General features: G+C 37.5%; 1 protein-coding gene across 1 annotated transcript in view; it reads right to left on the bottom strand.

The window, feature by feature from the left end:
• Positions 1-8,572: 8,572 nt before the first annotated feature.
• The window catches only part of LOC138696340 (DNA polymerase alpha catalytic subunit-like), a 575,659-nt gene continuing 574,538 nt past the window's right edge, over positions 8,573-9,693 (bottom strand). Inside the window, exon 18 of the mRNA XM_069821156.1 lies at positions 8,573-8,994. The gene's annotated coding sequence lies outside the window, so the exon portion shown is untranslated. The remainder of the gene's footprint in view (positions 8,995-9,693) is intronic.

The following is a 9,693-nucleotide window of genomic DNA, read 5'->3' as shown; positions in this document are numbered from 1 at the left end:
ACAAAATATAGCAAAATCAAACTTGCCAGAAATATCTCTTCTGCATTTTTATAGATAACCTCCTTCGCAAACATCCTGCCTAGGACTCACGTTATTTTTTTTTTTTTACTTTTTTTTTTTTTTTTTTTTATTGCAACACAAAATTATATACAACTATAGCAATAACAAAACATTTCAAACAGACAATACTTAATAAAATAATGGTCCCATATGAATGTTGAATAATCTGAGTGAGATTTTCCTAGTACAACAAAAGCAAATATTTCTGTACACATGATAGAATTATTATACTCCTACATACAAAAAGAACATTGTGACATTTTAAGGATATATGCATTACTTTAACGTTCAGTTCAAAAGTATTTCAATTCCTCTGCTTAATGTTATTAGTTATCACATAATTAAGTACAAAAAATAAGTCTCAAAAAGTTAAAGAATCTTAAGTACTTGTTAAAAATAAGAAATAATTATAATAATCATAAGAATAATAACAATAATATACCCCCAAAATATATTCAGTGATCATATTATCAGTCAAACAACAACAATTATTGCACTGATAAAGAAAATGAAACCTTTCCTACATACTACAATTTTATGAATTGATATTTTTATTACATTATTTCCATATAAATGTGTGGACATTGCTTTAACATTTTAATCCAATATTGTTTCCATACAAAGTGCTAATCGCTTCACAATAGCTGCCTGTGTTGTCTTGGGTTTATAATAAAAACTTGGCTTGAGTATAAAGTTTAAATCTATGTATGTCACAGGGATATGCGCGATGTCACTAATATCCTGAATTGTAGTTTCCCAATATTGTTTAGTCCTCGGGCACTCAAGAAAGCGATGTTGAAGATTGTCCTCTTCTTGACAATAGGGGCAGAGTGATGTCCGGGCTAATTTGATATGGTATAATTTACTGTTAGTTGGAAAAATATCATTGACCACTCGAAACCATAGGTCTTGCTGTTTAAAGGTCAAAACACTGTTTCGTATATTCTTCCAGATCCGTTTCCAATTATACACAGGAAAACGGCACACAATTTTAGGAGCTGGCAAACTTCTATTCATATACTTATAAATATGTTTGGCCGTGACAGAATTTAGGATATTTTGTGGTATATAACTGATTTCCTGTTTGAAAGTGCGTATTTGTGGTGCATGACTTGGCAGACCTCGTAAATCCGGTGGATTCTCTAACTTGGTTATGGAGACCCATTTAGAGAAGAATGTGAAGGAGAAGTCATCTCCCTGTCCTTGGACGTGAAGAAGATTCCGGTAGACGAACAGACTGAGTGCTTTAGTGTAAGGGTCAAAAACTCCTAAGCCTCCTTGAGATTTTGCCAGGGTTAACTGATCTCTTGGTACTCGCAAGATATGTCGGTTCCACAAAAACCACCCTGTAGCAGAACGCAATTTCTTACCAATTAGACTTGGAATGGGTAAAATTTGCGCCATATACCAAGCTTTCGACAAAGCATATGTATTGATATATTGCGCTCTCTTCACCAAATCAGCGAATCGAAATTTTTGTGCAGACAAGACGTGACGAACAGCATTAGTGACCGAATTCCAGTTATATCGTATTGTTTGACTAAGATCGTTGAAGAAAGTGACGCCTAGGATTTTAATGGACGAGTGAATGCTGAGCCAACTAGGAAGTGGAATCTTGTCTTCTTTTCCGATGTACATAGCCTTCGTTTTCTTTTCATTTAATTGAGCTCCCGTTTCTCGACTATACTGTTGTATACATTGATACATTCTTGGCAATATGGTAGCATCAACTGCAACTATAGTGACATCATCGGCATAAGCTCGAATAATAGTGTCTGTATTCATAGGGTAAATACAAGAAATATTCTGTAACAGAGGATCCAAAGTGAGAGCAAAGAGATGCATAGACAGAGGGCAACCTTGCCGCACTGATCTTTCCACAGGGAAGGCTTGTGTAAGATGTCCGTTTACTAACAGTTTTGAATTACTAACAGCCATTATATTGCGTAGGCAAGCTATAAAAGCTGGGTCTATGTTTAACTCCATCATTCGTTGTAGTAGATAATTATGACGTACTCTATCAAATGCATGGTCAAAATCAAGGGAAATAAGCATATGATTTTGTTTATTTTGTTTTGCGACACTGATGCTATCACGAATTGCACATGTAGCATTGAGAATATTTCGGCCAGCCACTAAACATTGCTGATGAGGTCCTATTACATGTGGAAAAATTGTACTCAAACGTGTCTTCATACACCTCATAAATATCTTGTAATCGCTGTTCAGGAGAGTAATGGGACGGTAGTCTAGAGCTGTCTTCGGGCAAGCAATCTTGGGTATGAGTACCATTATTCCCAAACAAATATCACTGGGAATAACAGGAGATGTCATAAGGGCGTTCATTATTTCTACCATTTCCCTCTCGATTATACTCCAAAACGCAATGTAGAACTCGACTGGAATTCCATCCGCTCCTGGTGACTTATTCAATGGACTAGCTTTAATAGCTGCCAATATATTTTGTGTTGTTAAAGGCGTTGTGAGTGTAGCTGATGGCGGGTTATTCTGACTGGCTTGTATATTGATACTTGGCGCAGCAACTGGTTCGGTATATAGATTCTTGTAATACTCGTACAAAACAGAACGTATTGATGGTTGTGCTGTGTGTATTATTCCATCAGCAGTAGTAATCATGTTAATATATTTTCTTTTCCCCCTCTTCGTCTCTCGAATGACATCATACATGGAAGTTGACTCCCCTGACATACTGTTGGACCGGGCTCGTATTTGTGTACCTCTATCTCGATCATGTTGAATTTTGAGGATACTTGCTTTAACTTTTTTCAGTAAAGTGGTTAATCGAGGTTCTGTTGAAGACGAATCATATATGTCCCTCAGTAATCCATACAAATATTCTTCTTGTCCTTTTATTTCCTGTTGTCGAAGAATGCTATAGTATTTCATCCATTTTCCTAATTTTTGTTTCGTATTGACCCACCATTCTAAAATATTTGGATACCTCGACTTCTGGCGTTGATATATTCTCCACTTGTGTTCCAAATCCTCTTTGAAATCCTCTTCCTTCAATATGCTTGTGTTAAGCTTCCATATTCCTCTGCCAAATGGAGTGGGTAGACGTGGAATTCGTAGGGTTATTATATAACCACAATGATCAGAGAAAGCGACCGGGCATATGTCTGTACCTCGAAGATTGGACTTCAGGTTCTGTGTCATATATATTCTATCTAACCTTGAAGCGCAATTATGACTTTTATATGTGTAAAGGGAATTTCGGCGTGTCTGTAATTTCCATGAATCCAATAGTTTTAGACCATCGATTATATTTTGGAGTTCCGGGCAAGGATGATATTCTCCGGAAGTGTCGGAGGCGTGTAATACACAGTTAAAATCTCCTCCTAATACTAATTGTTCATTTTTACGTGCTAAAAGCGGTGTTATATCAGTCGTAAAAAACTTCTGACGTTCACGTCGTTTCTGAGAGCCTGAGGGGGCATACACATTCACAATATGGATATTATCTACTCGGAGTGCTATTCCCCTTCCATCGGGAAGTTTAATTACGTCTGTATATGGAATGTGATCTTGAATCACTACAGCTGTTCCTCTCTCATCGGTTAGAATGTTGGATTCTATATTATAACCAAATATGCTGTGAAGGTTCGAAGTCCCGACCTCCTGCAGTAAGCCAATCTGGATGTCCATATTGCGAAGACACTGTGATAATAACTTAATTTTACGGGGAGAGGAGATATTATTGACATTTAAGGTAAGAATATTAATGACATCCGTCATGAACGAGAAATAAATATAGAAAGGGATTAAAGAAAGGAAAAATATGTTTAATAATCCAAAGGAGTGAGCTTTCTTAAACCAGAATGGATTGAAATGAGACATGATTAAATGTGTCAAACTGAATAAGCATTTATCTTAGGTATGTCAATATAATAACAAGTGAAAGATATTAATCTGTTACTCGCAGAGGAGGAAACCCCAACTTGCTGCCTTCATGCTTATATGGGTGTAACCTACCCGCTCTGTTGCCTCCTTTGCTTGTCTTCTGCGCGGCTATGTCCTTGTGTTGAGTAGCAGAAGTTGACCTGTGGCTGGTGTCGTCTGCGTCCATCATCTCATTCCATGTCTGGTCCGCTTCAAGTTGTGTAGGTATATGTGTACTAGATTGCTTCTCCAATGAAGATGATGTACTACCGCCTTGTAAGTCATTCTTAACAGTTGACGTGTTACTTGATGTCTTACGTTTGTTATCGCACACAGAAGTCAGCTCAGATTGAAGACGCGCGCCGTCTCCTGACTTTTGTTCTACACGGGTTCCCTCAATTTCATCTGCAGAATCAGTTTCAGAATTCACCGGAAGAGGTGTCGTCCCCGGATTTTGCTCTGCCTCTTCATGGTCACGATGTTGTTCAGTCGTTGACCCATTAACTCCGTCCCCTCTAGACTGCTTGTGTTTGTCAATTTGGTGTTCCGTCTCCATAATGTCCGATGGACGTGATATGACGTCATCATTCTCATTAAGGTTATCGGAAGCTTCACTCTCCTTTTGTTGACTAGAATGACTTCTGGGTGCAACTGTTGATCTCGACGTCGATTCGGCATTTTTAAACAAATCACTCATAGTGAAGACAGTTCTAGGGGCAACAGTGATTTTCGCTTTTAAGTTTCTGTTAGGACATGTATTCCGCAGATGGGATAATCCGCCACAGATGAAGCATGATTGTTCCTGGCCTGGATACGTCACATACGCCTCGTATGTAGCTACTACAATGGTGGATGGGATCGGTTTGTCAATGACTATATTAACTAGCCTTATTCCGGTATCTACATGAAATCGATATCGCGACGACCATCTTTCACTATCTATTTGTTTTACTTTCCCATAATTTTGGAAAACGTTATGTAATCGTTCATTGGGCACCTCGGGGGGGATATTTAACACTCTTACGACAGTACTTTCTTCTTCCGCTGGGGAAAGCGTAACGTCAACTCTGTCTCCACTCTGTAAGGTTAAGGTTGATGACCCTTCGTAACGTTGCAGGTAATTCTCATACACTGTAGACGTTTTAAATTTCAAATAAACAGCATGTTGTTTACTTACAAGTTGAATTGTTTGTAGGTCGTCTTCTTGTACATTTAACTCGTCTGCTATCCATTGATGAATTTCCATAGCACTCGGACGTTGCTGATCCTTGTTAAATGTTGCTTTGATTGTATGCTGCCGAATAACTTTTGTTGCCATGTTAACTTATTATGCGTATATGAACACACACAGAAATAAACAACAACCACTCAATGTTAGCTGCTTGCCTGCTCAGACCCAACGCGCTGCTGGACACGTCCTACTGCGATGGCTGTCAGAGCTAGACTGTATCCGCCAAGGCATCATTAAAACGTAAATTAAAAAATATATATTTCAACTTTCATCTCGCTACGCAGCACACACGTCTGATTTGTGTTGCATTACTTCATGATGATAAATGGAGAGAGTTTTCGTAAGGTCGAATATCAGGTGAGGTTAGGTTTGTTCGGTCTTTTGGTTATGTATTGCATGTACCGTTTCTTTATAGAAGGCGAATTTTTGTAAGGTGCAGGATTGGTGACAGGTTAGTTTTATTTATGGCATGCCTTACAGCGCGGTTTCCGTATGGGCTGGAATGAGTGACAGGTTAGGTTAGGTTTGTTAAAGCTTTTGCAATGCCTTGCATCAGCTTCTTCACAGAAAGCGAGTCTTGCACTGTACTGTTTTTTATGGAAAGCGAGTTAGTAAGATCCAGGATCAGTGACCGGTTATGTTTGGTTTATTTAGGCTTTTTTAGTTCAATTCTGTCACATTTTCATGTGTTTATAACAATGGAAACATTTAGTTTTAGGCACAGAACAAGTTAGGATTTGTGCCAGTCTTGCTCTCATTATCTTCTTGAAGATTCGACAAATGTGGAAATGAAGTTCTAAAATACGTTTGATTTTTTAATCATGTAGCGTTGGATACAACACAATTTGTAGTTACAGATTTCTCTTCAAGGTGATGAGAGCAAAAGTGGCACATCGACGGTCCCAAGGAAGAACATTGTAACTGACAAAATGAACTTTTGCAGTAGAATTAAAAACAACTTCGGATGGCTGTGAAAAATCAGGATTTTTCATTAGGCCTTTTTTCTTTGCATTACTATAATTGAAATTGATGTTTTACTCCATTGTAGTGATAACACATTCTCTGAAATCATTCCTTATATGCGTATTGTTATTAGAAAGTTAAAATAAATTCCCGGTAAGAACCTTGTCCTATGTGACATACCATAGTATTGCTTGTGAAAGGAGCGATAATGTCACAGTTTACACTTGACAGAATTGTAACTACATGACTACAAACAGGAATGTACATAAATATTTACAAAAAGTATAGTAATTTGTTTTACAATGCCACTGAATTGAACGTTATTAATCACTGCCGTGATAAATGCCAGGAATATTTCGTCACACTGATAGCAGATCGAAATATTCGCCCTCAGACCCAAGTATGGAAAATGTTTTACAATAGGCTACTCTGGAAATTTCAGATGGTGGAGAAGAAGTTAAAAACTCACCTTTCTCATTTAAAATTTATTTTAAAATATAGAACTCATTTATAAGAATATATTTAATTATAACTTAAAACCATTACAGAGCTAACTGAGGTTCAAAATAAAATGTCAAGACTGAGGTGCAAGCTTGCAGTTACTAACAAATCTAGAATACAAGTAAACTTTAGATAGGTTTGTAATAACCGTGCCTTAATATTGTAACAAACCAGAGCCACACGGACCATATGCTGGATTATATAGAATCTATGGACGTCCTATATTGTTGGTGCAAGGAGAACTTCTCTATTTTTAGTTATGAATGTGAATTTGGATATTTCATTCTTAAGCTAAAGTTTTCAAAACACACTATGTAGTAAGTAACAACAAAATATAGCAAAATCAAACTTGCCAGAAATATCTCTTCTGCATTTTTATAGATAACCTCCTTCGCAAACATCCTGCCTAGGACTCACGTTACGGAATGCGCGCTGGTTCGAATCCCCATGGGGGAAGAAATTTTCTCATGAAATTTCGGCCAGTGTATAGAACTGGTGCCCACCCAGCATCGTGATGCACTTGGGGAGCTACGATAGGTAGCGAACTCTGGTTATGAAAGCCAGATATAACGGCTGGGGGATCATCGTGTTAACCACACGGTACCTGCATTCCGGTTGGATGATCGTCCAAATCTCCTTCGGCATGTGGACGTGAGGCCAGCAGTCGGCTGGTCTCGTTGGTCATGGTCCTTCATGGGCTGTCGTGCCTCGGATTATTATAGATCTGCATGTTGTTGCAAAATGCAGATACAATACTTTTAAATTACATACACTGATTCAATTATTCATTCAGAGAAGACAATGGTAACTGTGTCGCTTACAATAGTTTTAACGGGACATTATTGCGAAAGGAGGCAGTCGACAATTCTTAAGTAGATACAATACTATTCTACGTATAAAATGTATGAATGTTGGTTACAATATTTCAATATTGCGCGATTACTGCCCAAATATCCAGCCGATCTTATTCATGTTTATTCCACAGATGGTCTGTTATGAAACCTTCAGCTCTACGATTAAAACTCAAATTCTTCAAAATGTCGGTTACAATGTTCTTCCTAAGGACCGTCGACATGTCCTAATTTTTTCTGTGGTCTTTTGCAGTTCGCTTGTTTCTATACATTGACTCATAGTATAGCGTCCACGCCAGTGGAGTAACGGTTAGCGCGTCTGACCGCGAAACCAGGTGGCCCGGATTCTAATCCCGGTCGGGGCAAATTATCTGGTTGAGGTTTTGTCCGGGATTTTTCCTCAACTGCATATGAGCAAATGGTCGCTGCTGGACCCCGGACTCATTTCACCGGCATTATCACCTTCATCTCATTCAGACGCTAAATAACGTGAGATGTTGATACAGCGTCGTAAAATAACGCAATAAAAGTAGTGTAGCATTCTAAACTTGTTTTATAACACTATTAAAGCGATTAACGCAAGAGAAATGCGATTGAAATGGTTTTCATTTATTTATTTTATGACACTTTATCAACTGCGATGGTTATCTAGAGTCTGAATGAAATGAAGGCGATGATGCCGGCGAAATGAATCCGGGGTCCACTGCCGATAGTTACCAGCATTAAGGCTGTGTCTCAAAGCTCAAGTCCATACTACACACTAGTGGCTAGCAACTAGGTGACTTGTAAACTACACACTAGGGAGCTTTGGACATGTATGCTTGAAACATGGCCTTCTTCATTGACTATTTTTCTAGAAACCATGACATCACAGTGCAGCACTAAATTAAGAAGGCAGTGTCCTAATGCAATTTCATTACGAGTTATATGGAAAAGATAAGGGCTTAATATAATATCACAGTCTAGTATATACAGTCGCGAAGCTCAATTCATTCATTCATTCATTCATTTATTTTATTCCATAGATCTTACATGAGCAATGAAGCTTTAAGATGTGGAACATGTCAACATTTTACAATATTACAATTACAATTTTTACAAATTTTTATAGTTTTACAATTTAGTAATTTTCTACAATTTTTACAATTTTGTACAATTTTTTTACATTTTTTTACATTTTTTTTTACATTTTGGCGAGATGTAGTGAGATGAGATGAGGTCCGAGGATTCGCCAAAATATTACCCGGCATTTGTCTTTTCGGTGGGGGAAACCTCGGAAAAACCCAACCAGGTAATCAAATCAAAGGGGGTAATCAAATCAAAGGGGTTGATGTCAAGGACTCGCCATAGACCATCCGGCTTCAGTCCCACGGCTGGGGAAAACCTCCGAAGAAACCAAAGTCCAAAGGGGGGTCCAACCCAAGCCCGAACGCAGCTCCGGATCAGCAGCCTAGCGAGTCTGTCGACTGACCAACATCGATGGCTCTACTAAAAGTATACAATACATAGCCAATCAGATTATTAAATTTACAAACGCAAACGATCATTCATAAGTTGAGCTATATTATAATACAAAACAATTTAATTAAATTTAAGGCATAAACAATTCAACCAGTTGTGATATACAGAAATTGATAATACATATCATGCAAACTACTTCAAATTACAAACAAACAATTTATCAGTAGAGCTATATAGATTACTATTCAATTTAAAGCATATACAATTCATCGGCCAAATCTATACAAATATATACAATACAAAGTAGCATACTTTCATTAAGCTATACAAATTTGTGCAATTAATATCAAGTAGATTAATTCAATTTATAATCATAAACAATTCATCAGTTGAGCTATACATATTACCATTCAATTTACAGTAGGTCTGTATACAATTCATCAGTAGAGCTACACTGACTAGTAATCATTTAAGAACATATACAATTCATCAGCCAAACTATACAAACATATACAATCAAATTAGTTCAATTTACAAACTTATTTTCGTTAAGCTATACAATTCATATGAATACGTAGTAAATATGCAAACATTAGATAGTTGCTCACCACTAGGATCGCTCATATCGCCTCATTACAGGCAATGCAAAATAGTACCGTCACAGTCTATTGTTTCTAGCACCCTCAAAACTCAAGCTTCGTGACTGTATATAGTAGACTGTGATAA

The sequence above is a fragment of the Periplaneta americana genome, chromosome 3, assembly GCF_040183065.1.
Source record: "Periplaneta americana isolate PAMFEO1 chromosome 3, P.americana_PAMFEO1_priV1, whole genome shotgun sequence".
NCBI lineage: Eukaryota > Metazoa > Arthropoda > Insecta > Blattodea > Blattidae > Periplaneta > Periplaneta americana.
Note: the sequence above shows the minus strand (reverse complement) of the source record. Positions and strands in the feature narration are given on the sequence as shown.